Below are 12246 nucleotides of genomic sequence, written 5' to 3'. Positions count from 1 at the left end.
CTAAAGATTTTATTTTTAAGTAATCTCTGCACCCAATGTGGGGCTTGAACTCACGATGCCGAGATCAAGAGTCCTGTGCCCTAGCAACCGAGCCAGCCGGGTGCCCTTAGCTCTTGGCTTTTTATTTCCTCTCCCCCTCTGCTTTCATGTTGTGTCTCAATTGCTCCTCACCTGTGCTCTCCTTCCGGGGGGGGGGGAACACACACACACACACACACACGCACACACGATCTCTCCCTCCGTCTCTTTCTCTTCCGCATTCTCTCTCATAGACACACACGCTCTCATTGGACTTTTCTTCCAATGAAGTAAATCTTTTAAAGTCCCTTTATATATTGAGAGCTCTTAACTGTCTCAGTTGTACCTTTCTAAGTAACAGAACAACCTCACTCAAATGACTTTGAACGGTAAAGAAATGGTGTGTCTTCAGGCTGGGGGTCGTGCAGTTTGGGGCCATAACCAGGCCTGGGCCCCTCCCCTCTCCCTCAGCCCGCCTTCCTCAGCACATCAGCTTGTCCTGAAGAATGAGAGCTCTTCTCACCGTGACTGCTGGTTACCGTGTCTACACACCCGGATAGCAGAAAGCCCAGGGGAAGGAGCCACCCTCTTCTGGCCCACCGCAGTGAGGACCTCTTTTCCAAAAGCCCCTGGCGGCCTCCCCTCAAGCCTCCTGGGCCAGGATTGGGCCACATGCTTTGTCCTACCCTGCGTGCCAGTGAGGGGACTGGGACCACCACGACTGGCTTAGATCAGTGGTGTCGGGTTATCAACCTCCTGCCTCATGTGCGTGGAATCACCTGGGGAGCTTTAAGACCCACTGAGGCCTGATGCCCACCTCCTCACGGTTTGCTTCAACTGGGCTGGGATAGGCCCTGAGCATAGGGATTGTAAAAATCCCTAATGCGTAGCCAAGATTCAGTACCACTGCCTTAGACTCCTCAGGATTCACCCTGAGTACAGGGTGGGGGTGGAGGAGTGGGAAAGGGGTGGGTAGCACGGAAAAAAGTGGGGCAGGGAAAGTGGGGAATGATTGTTGGACTGGTCAAAAAAAAAAAAAATCACCTCCCCGAAAGCAGAGTATGTCCATTCATTCTTTCATTGATTCATTTCCTCTTTTTTTTTAATTTTTAAATTTTTATTTTTTAATTAAAACAATTTTATTTTTGATTCATTTCCTCTTTCAGCAAACATTTATCGGGTTCCCACAATGTTCAGGAGATGAGAAATCAAAGGGCACTATTAGGGAATGAGGAAAACCTATAGGTCAGATAAAATAGAAGAAGTACTCTCCTCTGGGCAGACACAACCCCAAGTCGTGGAGCTTGATTAGAGAAGCAGGCTGGATTTCAGCCCTGGCTGGGCATCCTTGTGCAGTGTACAAACTCATTAACTGTACACGGAGGACTGAAGAATACAAACAGAACATGGGTCCTGCCTGCTAAGACTGCAGTCTAAAAGAGAGAGAGAGAGACAGGCAAGCGTACCAACTGCTTTTGAGAGTCTGTCAAGTTTATCCGAAGTGGCCAAAGTCAAAACAGGGCATCTAAAAGTTCTACCATTAGAATAAATTGTTACGGCTTTTCAGGAGACAAATGCTTTTATTTATTTATTTTTTCAAAGATTTTATTTATTTATTTGACAGAGAGAGACACAGCGAGAGCAGGAACACAAGCAGGGGGAGTGGGAGAGGGAGAAGCGGGCTTTCTGCCGAGCAGGGAGCCCGAGGCGGGGCTGGATCCCAGGACCCCGGGATCACGACCTGAGCCGAAGGCAGATGCTTAGCGACTGAGCCACCCAGGTGCCCCAGGAGACAAATGCTTTTAATTTGGTTAGTCTATTGTCTAAGTAGGAGAGCAGATATATGTGCATATTTGTACATAATGCCATCGCGCTAGCACTCAATATAAAGTTACTTGTCTTTAGAAATGTTTTTCTTTTACAAACACACACCCACATTTTCACAGTATTGCATTACTTTCTCTCCCCTGCTCTGAGAGTCCCCTTCATGCGTGCATTTTTAGCCAAGCAGAGCCGGCCGTGCTGTGCCCCCTGAGCCAATGAGCATGGGCATGAGCTCTCAGCCAGTGAAAATCCTGCATTCTCCTTGGCAGGATGCATTCTGGAAAGAGGTTCACTGCTCTGTGGTTTCTCTTTCTGCATCTTTTGTTTCTGGCAAGTGGTTCTGACCCACAACGGCTGGCTTTAGTAGTCATGGGGCTGGACCTGTGACGAAGAGGCAGTATCCTGTTGGACTGCAACAGAGACTAAAGGGGCCCTCAAGGTGGCCGTCCGGGAGCAAGGCCTGCCGGAGTCCTCGGACTCGGTGAAGGAGATCATAAACCGCCGCAGCCCAAGGCTGCAGGCAGGCAGGAACTAACTGCCGCACGTCCATGATCTCAGGGCATGTGAAGAGAAAGGCCCTGAACGCAAGCGAGGACCTCCCCCAGCAGGGAGCACTCCCAGAAATGATTGGCCTGACACTCTTCTTTCCAGGAGTGCTAAACAGGATATGCACGCTCTTTTGCTAGCTGATCTTTTCCGAGTAGCAAGAATTAGTTCTCTCGTTAACAAGAGCCTGAAGAGAGAGAGAGAGGCGGAGGAGTAGAAGGGCACAGAGAAGCTACGTTTTGACAGGGACTGAGGAGCTGGCGAGGAAACCTGAAAAAACCGGCCAGCCTCCCAGGCCGGAGCTCAGGCAGCAGGTTTTGGCTCGGTGCGTGACAGCCAGATTTGTTAACAACAGGCTGAGCGACCTTAGGACGGAGGACTGGGACCATTCGAGCCGTCCTAGTGTGACCAGCGCTCAAGGCATGCCGTGAAGAGGACTTTTACACCGGCGGGGAGGCTGGACTAGATCTGGGATCCTTAAACCTTTTGGGGTCAGGTGCCCCCCTGAGAACCCGAAGAAAGGTAAAGACCCTTCTTTTCCTCTGAAAAACTCCTATGTCCACTGGTTATTTATGACGGCACAATAAACCACCCCCAAGAACTTTATATATTACATATATGCTATATATTGTATTGATTATGTATTACATATTTTATGTATTATACATAGTATCTTGCCTCACAGTTTCCGTGGGGCAGGTTAGCTGGGTGCTTCTGCCTCATGATTCTGGGTGATTCACGGAGCAGGAAGTCATGATCTTGACCAGGGCTGCGGTGGCTTTCAACGGGGGGTGACTTTGTCCCACCGGGGACATTTGGGATTGTCACCGAGGGGTGTGTATAGGTGCCCTTGGCATCAGTGAGTGGAGGCCAGGAGTGCTGTTAAGCCCCCTGCAGGGCCCAGGAGAGCCACCCTCTGTCCCGTAGAAAAAGTATCCAGCCCCCAATGTTTACAGTGCCAAGGCTGAGAACCCTGATCCACAGGCCCGCCTGGGTCTGGAGGATCTCCTTCCTAGAGGTTCTCTCATGCGGCCGCCGAGGCTGCCTGTGTCCTCACAACCTGGCAGCTGGCTTTCCCCAGAGTCAACTAAGAGAGAGGGCAAGGAGGCAGCCACACTGCCTTTTAGGCCCTGTTTTTCTAGAAGCAATTCACCGAATACCGCCTACGTTGAAGGGAAGGCAAGTTAGCTCTCACTGTTCGAGGGGAAAATCCACAACGAATTTGTGGACGCCTTTTAAAACCAACACTCCCACATACAACAGAAGTTTCCATGTTAAAAGTTGAGATGGCCCGGAATCCCTGCATTAAGTACCCCGAGGCCCCGTCCAGCTCCAGCAACAGATGGGCTCTTACCACCTGTGATCAGGAAATCTGCAGGGACAGGTAACACCACCAAAACCAACACCCGAGGGCTTGGCTCCAGCCTTAGCTGGGGTCCCGGCTTCCACGCCTCCCTTCCCTCCCAGCCTTCTGTGTTTCATCCAAGATCCATGCCATTCACCGTGGGGCTCAGTTTCTTTCTAAAGCAGAGCAGAGGCGCTGAGCCCCTGACGTTTGTGGATGGAGGGCTGAGGCTTCCAGACAGCCCTCCGGGCTGACACGGGGCCAACAGGCCTGTCCCTACGGCTGGGAGGTGGTTCTCAGGGTCTGGGCCCAGAGCCACTCACCCATCCTCTGACGCCTTATTTCATTTCAGCCCGGTAACTGATTTGCTTTCCATTAAACACCAACTATTTCCGAAGTGGTGGTTCCAAGAGGGTTTCTTCGAATAACAAAGAACAGAATATATTTAAATATTTGACTCAGGTGTTTTTCAAGATTTTTTAAAAAGATTTTATTTATTTAGTTGAGAAAAGAGAGAGGACACGAGCAGGGGGAGTGGGAAAGGCAGAAGCAGAGTCCCCACCGAGCAGGGAGCCTGACGTGGGGCTCGACCCCAGGACCCTGGGATCATGACCTGAGCCGAAGGCAGACGCTTAACCGACGGAGCCACCCAGGCGCCCCTCAAGATTTGTTTACAAAATCATTTCTTTCCTTCTTTCAAAGATTTTATTTTTCAGTCATCTCCACACCCGACGGGGCTCGAACTCACGACCCCAAGATCAAGAGTCGTGCGCTCCACTGACTGAGGCAGCCGGGCGCGTCCGAAATCACCTCTTACTAATGATTTTCTCTTGAAAACCGAGAGGGAGGTGCTTCGAGGCTTCGGGAGGTAACAAGGCTTTGTCAGTCTGGTGGCCTGAGAGATCCAAGGGGAAAGCCCTCCAAGAGTCGGTTACCTGCCTTGGAGGCCTCAGCAGAGCACCTGGGGCAAGATACCCACGGAGCAGAGGCGTTTAGGCACACTGGGCCCGGTGTCTTTCCTGGCCCGGAGATGGTGCCGGGGTGACCGCCTGCCGCCCACCGGGTCACCTTTGTCCCCAGCAGGGGCCGTGGAGAGAAGGGATGGACTCAGGCACCGCCCAGCGAGCCGGCGTCCACGCGAGGCGCTGGCAAAGCCGTGTGGCTGTGGCCGGGCCTCCCTCTTCAGCGGAAAAGGGACAAGGAGCCCACCGCCGGGATGCAGGTGCCACACTGTCTCTCACAGCAGAAGCCAAAGCCCCGTGTCCTTGCTGTGGGGCTCAGCCACCGCTCCCTGCGTGCACCCCGTACCCGGCAGCCTCAGTGGACACGCAGCACCCCTAAAGGGGGACGGCCCGGGATTTAAGCCACCTTCTCGGGGGGCACTTAGGGCGGGGACTCTGCTGGGGACCCCATCCTGGATGCCCTACTGCTCGGGCCCAGCACACCCTTGGCCAGGCTGGGGCCCTCCACCTGTCTCCACTCCTCTAGGACCCCTTGGGGGCTGAGGAGTCAGCCCAGACGTCCCTGCTCCCCTCTTTCTTCTTCACCACACGAGTGTCCTGCTGATCCTTATGGGAGCGGTCCCTATTGACAGCCAGGGCCTATGTGGGGAAGTCCCCTCAGCCCCAGAAGCTCGCCAGGTCTTACAGTGGGGACCCCGCCCCTGCGCAGCTGTCCCTAGCCCCAAATCAGCCGAAGAGCTCACCGACTCCCTCCCCTCGGGGTCCACCCAACTTCCCAGTCGGAAGAGCCAACCGGTCCTGTGGAAGTGCGGAAAATCTGCCCAGTGGGCAGTGAGGCCCGGAGGAAGTGTTCTGGGGGCGCCGAGCCTGGCGGCCAGCCTTCAGGCATGCACTCTGGGGAGTAAGGGAGTCCTGGCTGGTGCGGAGGCACCTGGGGGGCCAGCAGGTGAAGGCCAGGCCCGGGGACCCGGGCAGAGAGGCGCTATGGTGCCCGCGGCCCCCCCCCACAGTGAGTTCTCTGGGGCCACCCCCCCCCCCCCCCGCCGGGGGAAACTCAGGAAAGATGAGGGATGGAATGCACCTAGGACCAGGGCTCATCTGTGGTCCGCAGCAAGGATAAGGAGAGTGCGGCCAGAAAGCAGAGACTCCCCAACCGTATTAAAGATATTCATCGTCTCTATGATCTGATTGTAAAGGCTTCTTGTGGGGAGCGGGGGGAAGTGAAAAACCCAAAAGAGAAAAATCCCCCGTGAGCTGACCACCTAGAGACCTACTACTTTTACATCTCACGGTTTTCTTCTTAAGCATTTTTTCTAGGCGTGTATCTTTTAATTTTTTTCCCTCACAGAATTGCATTATGCTGCATGATACAGGTTTCCAATATGTAAGACACAGCATCGAAGAAATTTTAAAACGAATTTCAATTTAAATAAAACTAATACACGTCGATGGGGTGATAAGCAAGTGCAATGGTTGAAATGTTTGAACCTGGGGCGCCTGGGTGGCTCCGTCGTTGGGCGTCTGCCCTCTGCTGGATCACGGTCCCAGGGTCCTGGAATCAAGCCCCGCATCAGGCTCTCTGCTCCACGGGGAGTCGGCTTCTCCCTCTACCACTCCCCCTGCTGTGTTCCCTCTCTCGCTGTGTCTCTCTGTCAAATAAATAAATAAAATGTTTAAAAAAAAAGAAATGTTTGAACCCCCTCCGAGTGGGGGGGCAGAATCACGCCGTGGCCACTGAGGGTGGGGGGACGTGGTCCTCACTGCCGTGGCCACACGCCAACAAGCGTGTACCAGGCACCGATCTAAGAACTTCACGCCCATTAACTCGCGAAAACGAGATAAAAGAGACCCGTCTGTCCTTGGAACAGACCCCGTGAGCCGGTGCCGCGGACCCCACTTTCCAGATGAAGAAGAGGAGGTGCGCAGAGGTCAGTGAGCGGCCCCGGGGCTCACAGATGGTCGAGCCAGGATTCGGGCCCCTGAAGCCGGTGGGGACCACGCTCAGCCCCAGGCGTCGGCTTGGGGGCTCAAAGCCAGTGTGTGGGAGTCCACAGGGAAGGAAACAGAGGGGCTCGGGCTCTGTGGGAAACAGGAAGGGGGAAGCAGGGTCAGGAGCTGGGCTTCTCTCCCCCTTGGGGGGGTCACGTGGCTTCTCTGGAAATCTGCCGGACACCTCTGTCCCCTTTGGTGACTCCCACGAGCTCATCACAAAGAGTCCAGTCCGGCCGCCGACGCCGCTCTGGTTTTGCCACTGAGGACAGAGGCCATTATGACTACTTAACCCATTGGTATTTAAAAATCAACTGTAGGGGGGCGCCTGGGTGGCTCAGTTGGTTGAGTGACTGCCTTCGGCTCGGGTCATGGTCCTGGAGTCCCGGGATCGAGTCCCGCATCGGGCTCCCTGCTCAGCAGGGAGTCTGCTTCTCCCTCTGAACCTCTTCCCTCTTGTGCTCTCTACCTCTCATTCTCTCTCTCTCAAATAAATAAATAAAGTCTTAAAAAAATAAATAAAAAATAAAAATCAACTGTAGGGGCGCCTGGGGGTGCTCAGCCCATTGAGCGTCTGACTCTTGATCTGAACTCAGGTGTTGATGTCAGGGTCCTGAGTTCAAGTCCCACGTTGGGCTCCATGCTGGCTGTGGGGCCTACTTAAAAAAAAAATCAAAAAGATTAAAAATCAACTGTATTGAAGGGTCACTTAATTACGATAAGCTGCATCTATTTAAAGTGTGCAACTCAGTGATTATGATGCCACAATCAGGATCCGTAGCGTCTCCATCACCCCCAGAAGCTTCCTTGTACAAGTGACTGAGCAGTGGTCATCTGTTGCTGGCCTTGGGTTGGGTGAGGAGGGTTCTTGCTTGGTCCCCCACCCAGCAGGATCTGTGTAGGGGTCAGGCAACGAAAGTCATGTCTAGAACTTAGCCAAGTCATGTACTTAGCTGTACGGCCTTGGGCAAGTCACTCCACCACACCATGCCTCAGTTTCCCAGGATTGGTGCGAGGGTGAAATTAAATGGTGTGCAGTCGGATTGAAGTTATGAGGGAGACTTCACAACACTACAGGCACGCAGAGGAAACAGTCTGAGAAGAGTTCTCTGACTCTTAGAACCTGCAGCCATGTCTGGGCTCGGTGTGTGGAGAGAAGTTGAAACTGTGTGAATCTCTGAGTCATCGTGGGGTGTGAAAGGCCATCTGTCTTCATGGAAGAGGCACAGGGCCTGCCTACAGGATGTTCTAATGGGGGCAGGAGAAAGATGCCCTCTCTGAACCATTTATTTTTTAATTTTAATTTAATTTAATTTTTTATTATTTTTTTTGACAGAGAGAGACACAGCGAGAGAGGGAACACAAGCAGGGGGAGTGGGAGGGGGAGAAGCAGGCTTCCCGCCGAGCAGGGAGCCCGATGCGAGGCTCGATCCCAGGACCCTGGGATCATGACCTGAGCCGAAGGCAGACGCTTCACCGACTAAGCCACCCAGGCGTCCCCAGACCAGCTCAAGGCTAACCTGTGTCGGGCCCTTGGGTGGAGTCTGCTGCTTCCGCGAGCCTCAGGTCCCACATCTGCTGACTTCACACTAGGTTGTGCCCAGGTCCTTGCTGGCACGTGTGGCTGATGACTTCCGGATCTCTCCTTCCACAGCATCAAAATGCAGGAGTGGTCCTGACAAGGAGCCGGGGAGCTAAGAAGCCGGCTTGCTTCTTTCATTTTGGCCAAGAGAGCAAGAGAGCCAGGGTGCCTGGGAACACCGAGGACCTGCCACCTGTCCGTCAGCACTCGGTCTCCCGGTTCATCCCCGGCACCCCCACAGGCTTCACCACCTGCTAGCTCCGTAGTTTGGGCTCTTGCTGGTTCAGAGAAACAAAATCGTCTAAACAGTGTATTTCTGGAATGACTGTAAAGGGCTAGGCAGACACACAGATCACAACAACTCAAAGCTTTGTTATTGGCTCCAAACCAAAGCAGCACACTGGCTTATTCAAATCTCAAAGGCCCAGCCTGGCCCCCGGGTGAGCACCGCGTGGCTAAAATTAGCCTGGCCATCTGCTGAGGCAGCAGCTGGGCTATTCTGAGCCCCAGCAGGCCCTCCTGGAAGTGGGGCCGGGCCTTGGTGGGGGCAGCGTTGGAGTCTGGAGCTTTTGGGCCAAACGGATGGCAGGGCGGGGGCGACGGCATGGGAGGACGAGGCCCCACGGACTGGGAAGGCCAGTGTCCTGGCGAGGTCTCATGAGGAATTGCAAGGAGTACCTGGCCCCTTTTCAGCCTTGGCCTCTTCCTCCTGAGACTGTCCCAAGCACAAGATTGGTGTCTTTGCCCCGGTCCTTGGGCTCCCCTTTTTCATTTGGGGCTTCCTCTTTGGACTTGTACCCTAGCTAAATGTTTTCTGGGACCTTAGCGGTAATGGCTGAGATTTATTGAGGGCATATCAGGGTCGGGGCCACACGAAGTATTTTGCAGGGATTAGCACACACATTCTCAAAACAACTCAAAGTGGGGCGCCCAGCTGGCTCAGTCGGGAGAGCACGTGGCTCTTGATCTCGGGGTTATGAGTTCCAGCCCCACACTGGGTGTAGAGATGACTTCAAAATAAAATCTTCAAACAGACAGACAACTCAAAGAGGTAGGTACCAAAAGATTTCGGGGATTGTGAGTGACTCGATTCATCTTTTTGGTCAATGGGGAAGAGGCCTAGTTGAAAGGGCCAGACAGGGGCCAGGGCTCAGGAGACCCCAGGAGTATGGGTCTCATCTGCTTTGGGCCCCGACCTCCTCTCCCATGCGGAGCCCACCACTGGTTCTGCAATAGTAGCCCTCCGAGTTCAGAATGCACTGGGCTGGGAGGTGAGCAATCTGGGGGTATGGACCATAAGCTACACATTTTTAAAAAAGATTTTATTTATTTATTTGAGAGAGAAAGAGAGAACAACTGGGGAGGGGCAGAGGGAGAAGCAGACTCCCCGTGGAGCAGGGAGCCCGATGCGGGACTCGATCCCAGGACCCTGAGACCATGACCCGAGCTGAAGGCAGACCCATAACCGACTGAGCCACCCAGGCACTCTAACCTAGACATTTATAGATATTCCACAGACAAGAGTCCAGTTTTATATTCGCAGCCACTGGAACCCTTTACAACACACGGCAGACTCAGGTCCTGAAGGACTGCTTCAGTCCTCATTCCCACAGCTGGTCAGAGAACCTGCTAGCCTACAACTCCTTCCCATGATCGATTCCCTGTCTCCCTGCCCTCGGTCAGGACTTCCTCGGTCAGTCCTTCACCCCCGAGGGCCCGAGTCCTCAATGGTCCTGCATGTCACTGCTGGGGGCGGCTGGTTCTTGTTGGACACGGTAGTGCTGAGATGCTTCTGAGTGCTAGGAGGTGGTCCCGAGTCTAGGAGGTGCTCCCGAGCCTATGAGGCGGTCCTGAGTCTAGAAGGGGGTCCTGAGTGCTAGGAGGTGCTCCCGAGCCTAGGAGGTGCTCCTGAGTGCTAGGAGATGGTCCCGAGTCTAGGAAGTGGTCCTGAGTCTAGAAGGTGCTCCTGAGTCTAGGAGGTGGTCTGAGTCTAGGAGGTGGTCCTAGGTGCTAGGGGGTGCTCCCGAGTCTAGGAGGTGGTCTTTAGTGCTAGAAGGAGGTCCTGAGTGCTAGAGGGAGATCCTGAGTGCTAGGAGGAGATCCTAAGTGCTAGGAGGTGCTCCAGAGTGCTAGGAGGTGCTCCTGAGTCTAGGAGGTGGTCCTGAGTGCTAGGAGGTGATCCTGAGTGCTAGAGGGTGATCCTGAGTCTAGGAGGTGATCCTGAGTTTAGGAGGTGGTCCTGAGTGCTAGGAGGTGGTCCTGAGTGCTAGGAGGTGGTCCTGAGTGCTAGGAGGTGGTCCTGAGTGCTAGGAGGTGCTCCTGAGTGCCAGGAGGTGGTCCTGAGTGCTAGGAGGTGATCCTGAGTGCTAGAGGGTGATCCTGGTCTAGGAGGTGATCCTGAGTCTAGGAGGTGGTCCTGAGTGCTAGGAGGAGATCCTGAGTGCTAGGAGGTGATCCTGAGTCTAGGAGGTGATCCTGAGTGCTAGGAGGAGATCCTGAGTTGAGGAGGTGGTCCTGAGTCTAGGAGGTGGTCCTGAGTCTAGGAGGTGCTCCTGAGTGCTAGGAGGTGCTCCTGAGTCTAGGAGGTGCTCCCGAGTCTAGGAGGTGCTCCCGAGTCTAGGAGGTGGTTCTGAGTCTAGGAGGTGGTTCTGAGTCTAGGAGGTGGTCCTGAGTGGTAGGAGGAGATCCTGAGTGCTAGCGGGTGAACCTGAGTCTAGGAGGTGGTCCTGAGTGCTAGGAGGCGGTCCTGAGTCTAGAGGTGGTCCTGAGTTTAGGAGGTGATCTTGAGTCTAAGAGGTGGTCCTGAGTCTAGAAGGCGGTCCTGAGTCTAGGAGGAGATCCTGAGTCTAGGAGGAGATCCTGAGTCTAGGAGGCGGTCCTGAGTCTAGAAGGTGCTCCTGAGTCTAGGAGGTGCTCCTGAGTGCTAGGAGGTGATCCCGAGTCTAGGAAGTGATCCCGAGTCTAGGAGGTGGTCCTGAGTGCTAGGAGGTGCTCCTGAGTCTAGGAGGAGATCCTGAGTGCTAGGAGGTGCTCCCGAGTCTAGGAGGTGGTTCTGAGTCTAGGAGGTGCTCCTGAGTCTAGGAGGTGGTCCTGAGTGCTAGGAGGTGCTCCTGAGTGCTAGGAGGAGATCCTGAGTGCTAGAAGGTGGTCCTGAGTCTAGGAGGTGCTCCTGAGTGCTAGGAAGAGATCCTGAGTGCTAGGAGGTGCTCCCGAGTCTAGGAGGTGGTCCTGAGTGCTAGGAGGTGGTCCTGAGTCTAGGAGGTGCTCCTGAGTGCTAGGAGGAGATCCTGATTGCTAGGAGGAGATCCTGAGTGCTAGGAGGTGCTCCTGAGTGCTAGGAGGAGATCCTGAGTGCTAGAAGGTGGTCCTGAGTCTAGGAGGTGCTCCTGAGTCCTAGGAAGAGATCCTGAGTGCTAGGAGGTGCTCCCAGGTCTAGGAGGTGGTTTTGTGTCTAGGAGGTGGTCCTGAGTGCTAGGAGGTGGTCCTGAGTCTAGGAAGTGCTCCTGAGTGCTAGGAGGAGATCCTGAGTGCTAGGTGGTGGTCCTGAGTCTAGGAGGTGCTCCTGAGTGCTAGGAGGAGATCCTGAGTGCTAGGAGGTGCTCCTGAGTGATAGGTGGAGATCCTGAGTGCTAGGAGGTGCTCCCGAGTCTAGGAGGTGGTCCTGAGTGCTAGGAGGTGGTCCTCAGTGCTAGGAGGTGCTCCTCAGTGCTAGGAGGAGATCCTGAGTGCTAGGAGGAGATCCTGAGTGCTAGGAGGTGCTCCTAAGTCTAGGAGGTGGTCCTGAGTGCTAGGAGGAGATCCTGAGTGCTAGCGGGTGAACCTGAGTCTAGGAGGTGGTCCTGAGTGCTAGGAGGAGATCCTGAGTGCTAGGAGGTGGTCCTGAGTCTAGGAGGTGCTCCTGAGTGCTAGGAGGAGATCCTGAGTGCTAGCGGATGAACCTGAGTGCTAGGAGGTGGTCCTGAGTGCTAGGAGGAGATCCT

Source organism: Eumetopias jubatus, unplaced genomic scaffold, assembly GCF_037043125.1.
Source record: "Eumetopias jubatus isolate StellerSeaLion01/CBP00866 unplaced genomic scaffold, mEumJub1_p1.0 scaffold_12, whole genome shotgun sequence".
Lineage (NCBI taxonomy): Eukaryota > Metazoa > Chordata > Mammalia > Carnivora > Otariidae > Eumetopias > Eumetopias jubatus.
The sequence above is the reverse complement of the archived record's forward strand: the minus strand, read 5'-3'. Positions refer to the sequence as shown.